Genomic DNA, 16,223 nt, shown 5'->3' on the forward strand with positions numbered 1-16,223 from the left:
ACCAGGTCGGATTGAAGGAAGACACTGGAGCAATTTAGGGGCGAGCTGCTAGATTTGTTGCCGGTACGTTCGAACAACACGAAACTGTTACGGAGATGGTTCAGGAACTCAAATGGGCATGCTTGGAGGGAAGACGGCGTTTCGAAAAACTCTATCGAGAAAATTTAGAGAACAGGCATTTGATTCTGACTGCCAAATGATTGTACTGCCGCCAACATACATTGCGCTTAAGGACTAAGAAGATAAGATATGAGAAATTGGGAGTCATACGGAGGCATATTAAAAAAGCACTCCGTCTACAGGCCCATCATGTGAGGATGCGGATAGGAGGGGCGTGTGGTCAGCACACCACTATCCCGGTCGTTATGATGGTTTTCTTTTACCAGAGCCGCTACTATTCGGTCGGTCGAGTAGCTCCTCAGTTGGCATCACGAGGCGGAGTTCACCCCGAAAAATGGCAACAGCTCATGGCGGCCTGGATGGTCACCCATCCAAGTGCCGGCCTCGCTCGACAGCGCTTAACTTCGGTGATCTGACGGGAACCGGTGTATTCACTGCGGCAAGGCCGTCGCCTTACGGTGGCATATAGACAGTCGTTTTTCCCTCGTTCTGTTTCCAAGTGGAACAGGAAAGGAAATTACTAGCAGTGTACAGGATACGATCCGCCACGCACCGTACAGTTGCTTGCAGAGTACCTATGTAGGTGTAGATGTTACATCCCCTTTGACCTGAGTGCATGCTCTGATTTGGTTGAGAAAGGTGTCATAGAGCCATTGTATCCTCTCCTGAGGCAAGCTGGCACACAACTGTTGTAAGTGGACCTTGATATCCTGGATACTGTCACTAGGGCAGAATTGACGTCTCAGCTGGTCTCGCACATTTTGTATCAGTGAAAGATCTAGGGAAGTTGGTTGCTATGGATGTACCTGTACATCGTGTAGACATTCATACAGAAACATGTCATGTGTGACGATTGTATTCCTATTGAAAAATGGCATCACAATACTGTCGCACAAGAGGTTACACATAAGGATGGAGGGTGTCTGCGACTTACCGTTGTGCCACCAGAGTTCCCTCAGTCACTACCAGCCTTGAGTTGAAGTCATACCCACTGGCTCCTCAAATCAAGACGCCAGGTGTAACATCGCTCTGTCTCTACCAACCATTGGAAGAATGGTGCTTCTCCTTCTCTCCGCCATACTCGCCAACGATGGTCATCCAAGACTGCGCAGAAACGCGATTCACTGCTGATCCCAATACGACGCCATTCGTCAACAGTCCATGCTTCCCATCACATCACCACTCCACGTGTAGTCGTTTGTACACTACTGGCCATTAAAATTGCTACACCATCAAGATGACATGCTACAGACGCGAAATTTAACCGACAGGAAGAAGATGCTGTGATATGCAAATGATTAGCTTTTCAGAGCATTCACACAAGGTTGGCGCCGGTGGCGACACCTACAACGTGCTGACATAAGGCAAGTTTCCAACCGATTTCTCATACACAAACAAGGTTGACTGGCGTTGCCTGGTGAAACGTTGTTCTGATGCCTCCTGTAAGGAGGAGAAATGCGAACCATCACGTTTCCGACTTTGATAAAGGTCGGATTGTAGCCTATCGCGATTGCGGTTTGTCGTATCGCGACACTGCTGCTCGCTTTGGTCGAGATCCAATGACTGTTAGCATAGCATAGAACCAGTGGGTTCAGGAGGGTAATACGGAACGCCGTGCTGGATCCCAACGGCCTCGTATCACTAGCAGTCGAGATGACAGGCATCTTATCCGCATGGCTGTAACAGATTGTGCAGCCACGTCTCGATCCCTGGGTCAACAGATGGGGACGTTTGTAAGACAACAACCATCTGCACGAACAGTTCGACGACGTTTGCAGCAGCATGGACTATCAGCTCGGAGACCATGGCTGCGATTACCCTTGACGCTGCATCACAGACAGGAGCGCCTGCGATGGTGTACTCAACGACGAACCTGGGTACACTAATGACAAAACGTCATTTTTTCGGATGAATCAAGGTTCTGTTAACAGCATCATGATGGTCGCATCCTTGTTTGGCGACATCGCGGTGAACGCAAATTGGAAGCGTGTATTCGTCATCGCCATACTGGCGTATCACCCGGTGTGATGGTATGGGGTGCCATTGGTTACACGTCTCGGTCACCTCTTATTCGCATTGACGGCACTTTGAACAGTGGACGTTACATTTCAGATATTACGACCCGTGGCTCTACCCTTCATTCGATCCCTGCGAAACCCTACATTTCAGCAGGGTAATGCACGACCACATGTTGCATGTCCTGTACGGGCCTTTCTGGATACAGAAAATGTTCGACTGCTGCCCTGGCCAACACATTCTCCAGATCTCTCACCAATTGAAAACGTGTGGTCAAGGGTGGCCGAGCAACTGGCTCGTCACAATACGCCAGTCACTACTCTTGATGAACTGTGGTATCGTGTTGAAGCTGCATGGGTAGCTGTACCTGTACACGCCATCCAAGCTCTGTCTGACTCAATGCCCACCCGTATCAAGGCCGTTATTACGGCCAGAGGTGTTTGTTCTGGGTACTGATTTCTCAGGATCGATGCACCCAAATTGCGTGAAAATGTAATCATATGTCAGTTCTAGTATAATATATTTGTCCAATGAATACCCGTTTATCAATTGCATTTCTTCTTGGTGTAGCAATTTTAATGGCCAGTAGTGTATAGTGGAGTTAACATCAGCCTACGCCTTCCCTCGTCCGGCTGCTGCTAGTCTCGTACCTGTAGTGCAGGAAGACACAGAATGTTGCAAGCAGTCCATTACTTCTTTTCAGATGGTAGGCACAGAGGGTTGCCTGGTGCTCTGTGCACAGTATGACGATCATCTCTTGTGTTGGTCAGGTGTGATCAACTGGAACCTTGAAGACGAATATACCTGCCCTCGTGTTCCCATGTAGTCCAACTTGGGGCCGCTGTCACACTCGAATACACCACAAATCTTGATATTGCACCATTCGGCCTTCTGCTGAAATGGACACCCACAATCAGGCAACTTTCGAACTCTACCAGGTGCTGAAAATGCTGTCTCAAACGAGTACACAGCATCTCTGTGCCCTTCATAGTGATCGCTCAGTTTCTAACATTGTCGAGGCCCCTTATACCGGGTGTCGCTCTTATAAGAGTAGTCAGCCGCATTTTTTCTTTATTTTTTTTTTAACAGGTGTCACCCAAAACCCATACTCCAAATCCTGTCATGCGACGCCCAGTATCGACAGAGAGCGTCAGTTTGTTTTCCACTATGAACTAAACGATTTTTAATGTGAAATTTTATGGGCCCATTCGATAGAGTGGTCCAAAATTAGTCAAGTGCGATTTTCATTTTTATCGATATGTGTTAACAGAGACATTAAAACACGAAGAATAACCAGTACTCCAGCAGCAACTGAGCAGCGTCCGTACTGTCTACTATTGCCATGCAGCAGCACGTCCCTGTTATTACATATCGATAAAACGAATTTCTCACTAGAGTAATTTGCGACTGCAGTATACAAAAAGCACGTAAAATGCCGCTTCAAAAATCATTTTGTTTGTTACAGGGAACGAACCAAAGCTTTCTGTTGACACTGGACATCACACGAAAGATCGCGATGAGCAGCTTGTTTGGGGTGACTCCAGCTACTCACTGCAAAAACCAAATTTCAAATATTTGTCGAAACACTAGAGAAAATGCTCTTGGCGACTCTTAGGAAGGGCACCCTGATACGCTACCAGCACTTAATTTTCTCATATTGAGAGATCTGTGTTTTACTTGGAATAAACTCCCAATAGCCGAGATCGCATAAATTAGTGTTTATGGTTGACAACTGATTTCTACAGTTGTAACTGCCATCTTCTGGTCTTCAACAAAAAATTTGTATTAAATGTGTGCAAACATGTCCACGCGTACATTATGCTTTTTGAAGGCAAGTGGTTCTATTGTCAACAATCCTGTGTATTGTGTGCTGTGTTTTATCCACCATAATGACAACGTGGTACGAGGTTCCATCTAACAATGGAACACGTTTTATAACGAAAAAATTTTTAAGACCGGAAGATGACAGTTACGACTGTCGAAACCTGTTGTTAACAATATATACTGGCTATTGAAAGTTTTTTTCCGAAGTAACAATAAAGCACTCTGCTACTCGTCACAGAGAATTGCAGCTCTAATGATTTACATAGCCCCCGCTGGTGTGTATGTACTGAAGTGACACTGACATCAAACCGTGTCTTCTGGATGCCTCACTTTTTTGTTGTGCAGCGTTTTTGCTGTTGCAGTGCCATGATCTTCGTAAGTTATGATCATACATAGCATGGATTCAACAAGTCTTTGACTGGTTTCCAGACATATGCGGCACCAAATGTGTATGCACAGATCACCCAATCCCTGTAAATTACGGACCAGTGGTTTGTGAACATAGAATAGGTACCCAAAGGCGTTCAAATTTTTTCCATGTCGTTCAGAACAGGAGATTTTAATAGCCAAGAAAAAAATGTAAGTTCATTATCATGATCTTCAAACCACTTTAGGACTACCTTACAACACCGACAGTTATCATATTCGTAGATGCTATCCCCTTCAGGGGATCCAAATGATGTTCACATAACGCACGATTGTCACAATGCCTCCAATTACTACCAAAGGTCATACGGAAATCCAATTGAATAGCATCTGCAGCATAACACTGCTCTCAGTGGCCTGCGTCCAGGACGATGCACATGTTTGGAGCAGCTGTTCACATGTGTACAGCGTATCCAACGCGACTATTGACCTGGTGTAAAAAGAAACGTGATTCGTTCGATCAGGTGACGCGTTTCCACTGATCCACAGGTCAATCTTGATGAGTCTAGGTCCTCTGCATCGCAATTGACTATGTCGTTGGATCAACGTGGGAAGAGGTAAGCAGTAGTGGGACAAAGACAGCATTTCCCCACTCTGCATTGTTGCCAGATTTATTCAAGCTGGCAGCCATAGATGTGGCATCTTCGCACTGACGTCATGGTGGGAAATTCAAATTTTCTTGGGAAAATAGGTCAACTGGGCTAACTCCACTAATCGAACACTAGACAGTAGCTCCACTCAGTGTGTTCACATTGAGGCTAGAGGCCAACTGATCTAGTTCACAACGCCACTACCAGAGGGCACTGCTGATCCTCCCCCTCCCATGAGATAATCCAAGATGGCGACCCAAGGAAAAAATGGTGGGAAATTCGTTCAGTCTGTGTCTAGCTGCTGGACTGGGAGGATCTCACGACGATAGGTTAATATAGCGTTCACAAGGCATTGTATAGAAAATTTTAGTATATTGTTTATTTATTTAGAAAATAGCAAAACACCTCGAAATTGACACTGGTGTTTAAAACAATTTAGACGACATTAAACAATGTCAGTACCTTTTTTCCAATAGCGAAAGAAACCATGTACGTAAACTGACCCACATCCCACTAAATGTGTCTGGAAAAATTTCTCGCATGCCCTCCTTGCAGCAGAGTCGTGGCCACTGGAAGAACCCACGAGCCAGGCTCATGGTACCACCCCCACACTTGAATATGGTCTCTAAAAAGATGGTGGCACACTTGTGAAACCTCCCAATCTTACTCCTGTTGTGCTGAAAATAGCCACAGCCTTCCACCTCACCCCTGGCGTACAGATACTACCTGTCACTGAAGATGAACTGCCTCAGGACCCATTACATCTGGTGTTTAAGCAATGTGCGGAAGATTGTCACATACGTATCTTGAAGATTTCACAGGAACTAAATGACGACTGAACAAAAAGAGAAAGCTTTGCAGATGACACAAGAATATTTAAACAATTTGCGATGTAATTACACGTTTTATTCCGAGGAATACCACCTCCCCACACTTGAACATGGACTCTAAAAAGATCGTGGCACACTTGTGGAACCTCCCAGTCTTACTCCCTGAAACACTTTGCGCGCTATTGTGGGAAATATCACAGCCTTCCCTTGTCTTCAAGTACAAGCTGCTTCAGGCTTTATTAAATCCAATTGAATACATCGCTAAATACGCTTTCAAAAAGACCGCTGCACAATAGTTTACTTCAATTTTGCGATGTGTACCGCCACACTTGAACACAGACTCTAGAAAAAGATCGCAGCACGCCTGTAGATCCTGCCATCCACACTGAGGCACTTCACGTGCTATTGAGGAAAATAGATTCCAAAACCGATAACGGCTGCAATATCCGATTTCACACACCAAAACGACGATATCTGGAAGCCAAAATAAATACTTTTATAACTATAAACAGGACGCTCACCACTTTTCGACGTTTGGATGCTTGTTTGGAGGTACTGCCAGAGAGAGAAAAATTTGCGAGTGTTACAGCTGCTGCGGTCTTCACCACTTTTCTGAAACGCTAAGTGGGCTTCCTTTATATTTGCTGCAGGAGTCAGGGACGTTAAAGGGCTTTTTTTTTATTTTCCTCATTTTTCGAAGTGTGCTAAAGTACAGAAACAGATGGGAAGATCAGAACAATCACATATTTAGAAGTTCATTAAATATTTCGAATCCCACAACAGATCGTGAAAAAAAAAAAAAAAAAAAAAAAAGAAACAGAATTCGAAGCACTGTCCTACAGACAAGAAAAATGGCTGGAATTTTCGGTGTCCTACAACTGCTGGTCTGGTGATTCTCTAAAGCCACAGCAACTACTTCTTTCTACACCAAAGGAAAAAGCATAGAGTCTTTGTCATACATGCACAATATAGCTTTTTTGTAGGTGTATAGCGCTCACTGTTCACAAACAATCATGATTCAGAAATTATACCGAGCTCCTATCAGTCCTCTAAAATGATTGTCAGCAATGGATAATGCCTCTCACAGGGAGACAAATGCATAGCAAAGTTGTTTGACATGTAAAATTACACGCCATGCTGCCACTAACTCCTTAAAAGTACATCTGTCAAGCTGTTGTAGACACAAGGATTACAGTACCTCACAGACACCTGCCACTAACTTAGAATCACCGTAGTTATGAAACTGAGGACTCGATTTTATGCCCCAAGATGCAACAGGAGACTGGAGTACTAGGCATAGATCTTCGTTGGTCTAGAGGAGGATGCCAAAACAGATTTTCCATCGATGGACATATTTCATCATCACACATGAGTAGGAAATCCTCTGATGACAGTGATTTGCTGATAACGATCGCAGGTAGATATTGCTCTAAGTCACACACAGAACACGTTCTTCTATACAGGCCGAACGCAAGTTATCCTACACAATGATACTTCCCAAGAGAACAACGGGAGAAAAATGGCTAAATGAATGGTAAATGGCCTGCAGCAACCACTCCCTCTCTAGAATGCATCATCAGTCTACAATTAAATCATATCTCATTACAACACCACCTCAACCAATCACTCCATCCACTTCCTGTCATCCTTTAACGCAGATGATAGTCAATTTAGAGACAGATGTTTCTCTTTTCCAGGAGAGCATCAAAGACAGCTATCAACTTGCATGTATCAGTAATAGGCCTACCTCAATAGACATACAGTAGCATGTTGTTAAAAAACCATACAGCAAATGTTTGTAATGTATTTATTAGCTGACACCACAAAGTAGAGAGAACAGATAAGTGCACTGTAAATACTGTTTGTTAGGGTTTAAAACACCTAGTCAGTCCTGCACAGTGTCAAACACGCGATCCATTTTTAGTTCTATATTGCAGTTCCACAGTTGGTAATACAACGCTCCTTAGCTAAGCATTCTTCATGAAAATCTACGTATAATGCAGTGGCCGACAGCTCTGGCTCACACCAGGGCGTGTGATCAGACGTACGTAGATTTATTACTTTACATTTGGTGGTCATCAACGTTGAAGATTCTGTTCCAGCCGTCTTATCGCTGTCGACGAAAATTGACTTTTTCCCTGGTTTCCGGTGCTTCCATGTCAACTATTTCCCTTATTCTTCTTGCTACCACACACTCTTTCCCGTGTACAAGAATTTACCTGCACCAAGCAGAAGACATGCAAGTACTCCTTAATTTTCTCAACATTTAGGCGTGTTTCTTCCCTCAATTTATACCCATCTTTCGTAATTTTATCGGTTTTATATATCCAGAGTCACAGCCATAAGGAGAAGGTATTTCCGATACTTTGCTCTTTGTCGAATGTCGCCATATTGGCGCTACGAACGTAATATTTAATTGTAATTACGCTGTTAAATATGCGGCTGGTTTCCTTGGAAGATTGTGCCAGGTGTGCATGGCGGAGGTACCCTGTGGCCAGAATGACTTGACATTTCCGGCTTACGGCGGGAGCTGTCGTTGAATAGCCCAAACTGGAAAGGCTCGGCTACGTGAATGTAGCAGACCTAATCGTGTCGCCCTATATGAGGCTGGATAGCGAACTAATACTCAGTATGTGTTGGGCAGCCTTTGTGATCGCGTGTGATGCAAGTTTTCTCCGTGGGAATTTGAGAAGATTCAATATCGGCACTGGAAAATTATTCCCTTCCATGTAAATTGACCGGTTGACTGCTTGTGCTGCCATTCTACATATTTCCCGCCTTTATTTGGTTCAAAGAACATCGCCTGTCCTGTGGACTGTGTGCATCTAGATGGTGAAAATAACGGGTGGTAGAGAGATTTTCTGGTTTTCTAGGGATGAGATTTTAAATATTAAGACCTTAGTTGACTTTGTAAAGTAAAAGGATGAGTTGGAATCTGTTATATCACTGACATCAGTATTCGTTAAAAATATGAGTGGAAATTTCTAGTTACTGAGTTGTTTGCAGCACATTCCACATAACAACCTCACTAAAGCTTCGGGTTTCTAGAGATATAATTTCCACTCTTTATCTTCGGAATTATACTGTGCAAACGATCGGTAGCATACTGCTATGTGCCTGATGTCGAGAACTGTTAGGTAAATGGTATTCTGTTGTGGCAAACCATGTGAAAGTACATTGTGAAAGTTCTTGTAACCCCAGCATCTGCAAGTAATCGACACTCGATGCAGGGACCATGGCAGCAAGCAGGCTGGCCAGTTTGGAACCATTACCATCAGTGGATTCCTTTGTACTGGGGGAACCAGTTGTACACCAGTTCGGAGAGTGGCCACTGTCTGTGGAGGGCGCTCTGATCGCACATCACGCCAGCATGCACAGAGGGCACAAGACTCATGACCCTTGGCCACGATGGATGACCAACCAATCTCGTGGGAAATGTCTAGTGCCACGACTATATAAGATGCACGTGTATATATATATTTTTTGGGATCTGTCTGTCTTTGCGGTATATGTACGAGTGCCTGATGGTCGATAGCTATATGCAGGATGCAGAAGTGATGATTTTGTATGGTGCAGGATGCGAATTGTGTTTACTGCATCATTGTGGTATGGTGGTACAATCTTTTGTGGTGATATCTTGGTTGTAGATCGGTTTCACGCCGAAAAATTCAAGCTTTCCTCGACAGTAGCAGAGCTGTGTGATTGGGGAAGTGTCTTTGATGGTAGTTTCCGTATTTTGTAATTTGTAGACCACTTCTGCAGGCTTTAACTGTCAGTGCAATATGATTTCTATATGTTTTTCTATCTATACAAAAGAGTTTGCCGCTGAAATTCTCATAATTTGTCCGTCTGCAGAATGTGGTGGACAGTGCACCAGCAATTTGGTGGGTGAATTCAGAAAGAGCCAATCAGAATTCTCCATTCACAAGAAGTTCCAAGACATCAGAGAGTCACAAGATATCCTTTGTGCAAAGCATAGGAGTTTCTACAGACTGATTCGGACAAGACGGGGGCAAAGTATCCATGGAAAGTTCTATGACGTCTGAGAGTTACATGATGTCTTCTTTGTTCGAACATTCAGAGACAAGTCCAAGCAGACAATTCTCCTCTGGTTTGGACACGTGAGATGCTGTCCCCCATGTGCCATTGTGGCTTTAGAGCATCTCGAGACCAGCAGTTGCAGGACATCGAAAACTGACCGAAAATTACAGCCATTTTTTTGTCTGTAAGTCAGTGCTTCGAATTCTGTTTTTTTTTCCATGGTCTGTTGTGGGATTCGAAATGTGTCCTGAAGTTATGTCATTGTTCTGATTTTCCCGCCTGTGTTTAGACACTAGCGTGCTTCGAAAATTGAGGAAAATAAAAAAAATTAGAGCTTTAACGTCCCTGTCTGCAGCAGCAAAGCCCACTTAGTGTTTCAGAAAAGTGATAAAGACCACAGCAGCTGTGACACTCAGAAATTTTTCTCTCTCTCGCAGTGCCTCCAAACAAGCAGCTAAAACTCGAAAATTGTCGAGCATCCTGTTTAAAGTTACAGAGGTATTTATTTCGGCTTCCAAATATTGTCGTTTTGGCGCGTAAAACTGGATATTCCAGCTTATATCGGTTTTGGGATCTATTTCTCACAAAAGTGCGGTAAGAGTTTCAGGCAGGAAAGCAAGAAGGATTCACAAGTGTGCTGCGATCTTGTTTTGGAGTCTGTGTTCCAAGTGTGGCGGTATACATCGCAAAATTGAAGCAAACTGCTGTGCAGCGGTCTTTTTGAAAGTGTATTTAGCGACATATTCAATTGGATTTAATAACTTCTGAAGCAGCTTGTGCTCGAAGACAAGGGAAGGCTGTGGAATTTCCCACAATAGCACGCGAAGTGTTTCAGGGAGTAACACTGGAAGGTTTGACAAATGTGCCACGAACTTTTTAGAGTCCATGTTCAAGTAGGGGGGGGGGGGGGAGGGGGGAAGGTGGAATTCCTCGGAATAAACGTGTAATTACATCGCAAATTCTTAAATATTCTTGTGTCATCTGCATAGCTCTCTCTCTCTCTCTTTGTGCAGTAATACATTTAGTCCCCGTGAAATCTTCAAGATAAGTATGTGACAATACTCCCCACCCCTGTAGCTGAGTGGTCAGCACGATAGAATGTCAATCCTAAGGGCCTGGGTTCTATTCCCAACTGGGTCGGAAATTTTCTCCGCTCAGGGACTGGGTTGTCCTAATCATCATCATTTCATCCCTATCGACGAGCAAGTCACCGAAGTGGCGTCAAATCGAAAGACTTGCACCCGGCGAACGGTCTACCCAATGGGAGGTCCTAGCCACACGACACTTACACTTATTTAATACTCCGCGCACTGCTTAAACATCAGGTGTAATAACTCCTCAGGCAGCTCGTGTTCAACGGCAAGGGGTATCCGTGCGCCACGGGTGAGATGGAAGGCTGTGGGTATTTGCAGCGCAACAGGAACTGCTTAGTTGTGGCTGCCCTGCGGCTGCCACATGCTGGTGCCATGAGCTTGGTGCATGGCTTCTTCCAGTGGCCACGACTCTGCAAGGAGGGCATGCGAGAACGCTTTCCAGGTACATATTGCGGGATCTGGATCAGTGTAGGTACGTGGTTCCTTTCACTATCGAAAATAACTACTGCAATTTTTCAATGTTGTCTAATTTTTTAAAAACACCAGTGCCAATTTCGAGGTGTATTGCAATTTCTGAGATAAGAAAACAATATCCTTAAATAAATTGTTTAAACAATGCCTTGTGCACGCTATATTAACCTGCTGTCTTGAGATCCTCCTAGTCCAGCAGCTAGACACAGACAGAACGAATTTCCCGCCACTTTTTCCCCTGGGTCGCCACCTTGGATTATGTCATGAGAGGCGAGGATCAAAAGTGCCCTCTGGTAGTGGCATTGTGAACTATGTCAGTTGGCCTCTGGCCTCAAGATGAACACACTGGATGGAGCTACTGTCTAGTGCTCAATTAATGGCAACTCAGATTGTTTAAATAAACACTACACCGAACTGCATACAAAAAAGACTTACATCCATCTTATCCAGCTGCCCACCACAGATTGAGTCTTTTTCCCACCAACTTCCATTTGGGGGAGTTGAGGAGATGGAAGGATAGTGGGGGAGGGGTGGAGTTAGATTAGTAAAGGTTGCCAAATTGACCTATTTCCCCGCCAAAGTTTGAATTTTCAACCATGGCATCAGTGCGACATTGCAACATCTATGTCCGCCATCCTGAATTTCATAACTTTCATCAAAGTACTCCATAGACAGCCAATCTTCAGTTTCATCCGTCTCCTATCCCTACAACTTAACAAACGTCATCCTGCTATCTTTGTCCCTCTCTCTAGCTTGAAAATACTTGTGACTGAGTGTGATATTCAGGTCTCCTTTTCAACCTACAGACATATGTGCTTTTGTGCTTTCAGTCAGTTACTTCCACCTCACAGCTTTCTTACTTAGGCATCGCCCTTCTTTTCTCATGATCAACAGTACCCATCCAGGAGGAGGAGGAGGAGGATATTAGTGTTTAACGTCCCGTCGACAACGAGGTCATTAGAGACGGCCCATCTAGGATCTTCCGTACAACCACAGAAGTGCCCGAAGGATCAATCATGCCCTCTATCCTATATTTCCTTTACACAACTGATGTAATCATCCGCCTCCACTAACCATCTACTCAAGTATGCCAACAATGCTGGTTTCCTGCTTCCACCCAACATCCCGTGCTTCTCAATGGTCCTTCCAGAACCAAATCAATAAATCTACTTTTTCATGTAACTATTGTGTAACTTACATTTTTGAAAAGAGAGAAAAAATGTTCCATTAATTTCGAATGAAAAAGTTTGACTAAAGAAAATCTCTTTTACGTTCATTAAAACCCACGGTCAAAATTTCTCAAGGTGCTATGACCACAAATATCATGTATAGTCCAATGTGAAGACATCTGTCTTACTCATGATGGATAAGAAAAATGATCTATCTTTAATGTTACATGATAATAAAATTTAATATAATATTCAAACAATTTTTTTTTCTCTGTGAGGTTTGATGCTCAGGTATAGCTGCCCACGTGCAATGGCAGTGTACACAATTAAAATAATTCCTTTCAATAAAACTGTACCTCTGGCCTAAAATTAAATGAAAATTATTTTGAGATGCTGTTTTACATTTACTGGGATTAAATACTTTCAATACTTTCAGAATGAAATAGCTATGAAGAAATTTTTATCAATTTTAACAGCAATGGTATCATTTCACCATAGCAATTAAAAATGGCCAGGTTAACATTTAATTCAAAAAATGGTTCAAATGGCTCTGAGCACTATGGGACTCAACATCTTAGGTCATAAGTCCCCTAGAACTTAGAACTACTTAAACCTAACTAACCTAAGGACATCACACACACCCATGCCCGAGGCAGGATTAGAACCTGCGACCGTAGCAGTCCCGTGGTTCCGGACTGCAGCGCCAGAACCGCTAGACCACCGCGGCCGGCTAACATTTAATTGTTACATAATTAATTAAATAAAGGGGGCAAGGAAGGTAGTTTCTTGCTACTAACAAAAACACATACTGCATTAAATACTGACATCTGCATTTAGCAGAAATTCTAAATACACTACATATAGTAGAAATAATTCTTTAGAGACCATAATCTAAATGCGACATCAGAACCAACCAGGCACCGAAAACAAAGAAGAAGAAGACAAGAGAAGACAATGAAATCTTCTCTTGTATACTACGATACACAGGTAATAGTAATTACAATTCTCTGAGCACGTATAACAGCTCCATTGTAGTAACATATTGATAAAGTGATTTAAATTTCTTTTTTTCCAGATGCTATATAACCTCTGGTGCCTCAAAATCAATACTGTGAAAATACAGCCAATAATCATGGTCTATGCTTCCTATCACTCCATCCATTTACGCCTACCTCATCATCTGTAACAATCCCATCCATCTTACTAACACATATAAATATCTTGAACTAAGTCTTGGTAATGAGCTAACATGTCTTCATCATCTATTATTCACCCAACGAAAAGCTCACAGTTGATTAAATCACTAAAACTACTGATAGGCCATTCATGGGGATTACACTTTTCTATAATCCTCCACATTTACAAAAGCCTTCTTTGACTCACCTCACATTTCGCAATATGGCCTCGATCTCTGAACACACTAAATTTTATTACTTTTTACATGTTTTAGAAAATCAGTCACTCTGGTTTGCCTTTACATCCAATTTCCCTCTCATGCATGCATTCCCCACCATCTGTCAAAATTCCCACCTCTCCCAAAATTTGTAAAACCTTTTTGTAAATCTTATACATCCTGTAACCTTAAGACCTCATTGTTCTCCATTTCCTCTGGGTTGCCATCACACCTACAGCAACATGTCCTACCACTTCTTCACCCTCCTCCCTCCACCCCACATATCCTAACCAAAGGAACTTCAGCAAGCTTCCTCATTCTGAACTACATATTCTACAAGTTATTGCCATAGTTCCTATGACCTTTGCTTAGATCAACTCTCTGATACCTCTCCCTGCCTACTGACCCATCCAGCCTCCATCCCATTTATGAGCCTAACAGCATCTCCCCCACTCCCAGACAAAGTGACCTATCTTTATAATCCTGTCCTTCCAGCCACCCTTCTTGCCCACATAGCATTTACTGGGAATTGACTTCAAGGGAATTGTCAGAAGCATCTTCATCATCATCATCACTTTAGCTCTGGCCACACCATTGTTGTCTCTGTTTTATAGAAAATTATCAAAGTAAATATTATTTAGTGTATTTTAATCATTTTAAATGTAAAAAAACTATTTGTGCATATCTTAACATCATTCGGCTAAACAGGAGCAACACAGCTGCCGCCAGCCTGCCCCTCCATGTGAGAGAACAAAACTGTACATTAACAGTGTCAATTAGTGAGTGTGAAAGCATCATGAAGATGCTTAGCCAACTTCAGGAGCAGATGTTACAAGAGAAGTATTTGCATCATGGTGTGGTTTACATTTAAAGATCTAAGAGTGGGTGTTGCTAGAGGAGTCAACCAATATATTGAGTCCTCCTACGTATATTTCACAAATAGGCCATGAAGATAAAATTAGAGTCCAACCAGGGGCTTACCAGCAGTCATTCTTTCTATTTAACTGTTTACAACTGGAACAGGGAAAAGAAGATGTGACAGTGGTACACAATGTACCCTTTGCCACATACCATAAGATGGCTTGCAGAGTATAGATGTAGATGCAGATGTTGAAAGACAAAATAGAGATCAAACCTGTAATAATCACTGCCTCAGACACAGCAGACTCTTACTTGTAGTGGTAATAAACTCGTATGTTATGCACAACCAGTAAATGTTCAGTGTAAAACTAATTTGATGGTATCTGATGCAAAATGAAATGAAAACTTAAGCAGATGTTTCCTCTGTGAGGAAGTAAAACAAAGTTCTAATTACTGAAAAAGTATCACATCTGAATGAAGACTTATTACCTTTCATGGCCATGACATAAACTGTATACGTACAGGTGACTATACTTGGAACTAGTCAATATATTTCTCAGTTATATTGAAACTGGTTTATTTTTATAGTATAACAGCTATAGTAGCCTTCCTTAGTAACCTAAGATGGTGAACTGAATGGTACATTAAATTGCAAGTCCTATTTTCTATCTTAAAAATGATGATTTTTATTAGTCATTGTATATCTTGAGCCAGAGGTTCATTTACAAAGCTTCCAATGATCGCTGAAGAATCTTGCTTACAATTTCAGTACAATGGTAATGAGCTTTTATGAAAGAGTATTATAATTTTAATAGAAGTGCACAAAAATGACATTTTTCATTCTTACCATGCGCCCTTGTACACTGCCACTTCTTTGTACATGAAATTACAAGGCATTTTATTTATCTTGTCTTTTGCTCTCCAGGTATACCATTTTGTATAAACTGTCTTCAGAAATCGCAATACAACTGTTACTAAACCACTGAGGAACACATACTGTACAGGGGCGTGTGGAGACCTACCATGCCACAGAACAATTTCAATGATTTCACAGCTAGATAATCGTATTGAATGACCTGCAAGTGGGCCTGCTAACATAGTGACTTGGAACAAGACAATCAGTGAAGTACATGGAAAGTGACAACATGTAACAGTGCCTCAGTTTCAAATAAAGTTAGCGAAAACTGTGTAATATTATCGTTACTATGGGTCAGAGGGCGACAATCATTGTCTCGGCACATCTCATACCAACGACAGTGTGAATTTTTATCCCACGTGACATGGTGCAGCGTACGTAGAATATTCTTTTGGACAGGAATTAACAGAACTTAGTGGTGATATTTTGTGGGATACAGATAATAATAATATTATCTAGATACATTGAAGGT

General features: G+C 42.6%; 1 pseudogene; it reads right to left on the reverse strand.

Moving 5' to 3' along the window:
• Positions 1–455: 455 nt before the first annotated feature.
• Positions 456–573, reverse strand: LOC124620593 (annotated as a pseudogene).
• Between the last annotated feature and the right edge of the window lie 15,650 nt (positions 574–16,223).

The sequence above is a fragment of the Schistocerca americana genome, chromosome 6 (genome assembly GCF_021461395.2).
Source record: "Schistocerca americana isolate TAMUIC-IGC-003095 chromosome 6, iqSchAmer2.1, whole genome shotgun sequence".
Lineage (NCBI taxonomy): Eukaryota > Metazoa > Arthropoda > Insecta > Orthoptera > Acrididae > Schistocerca > Schistocerca americana.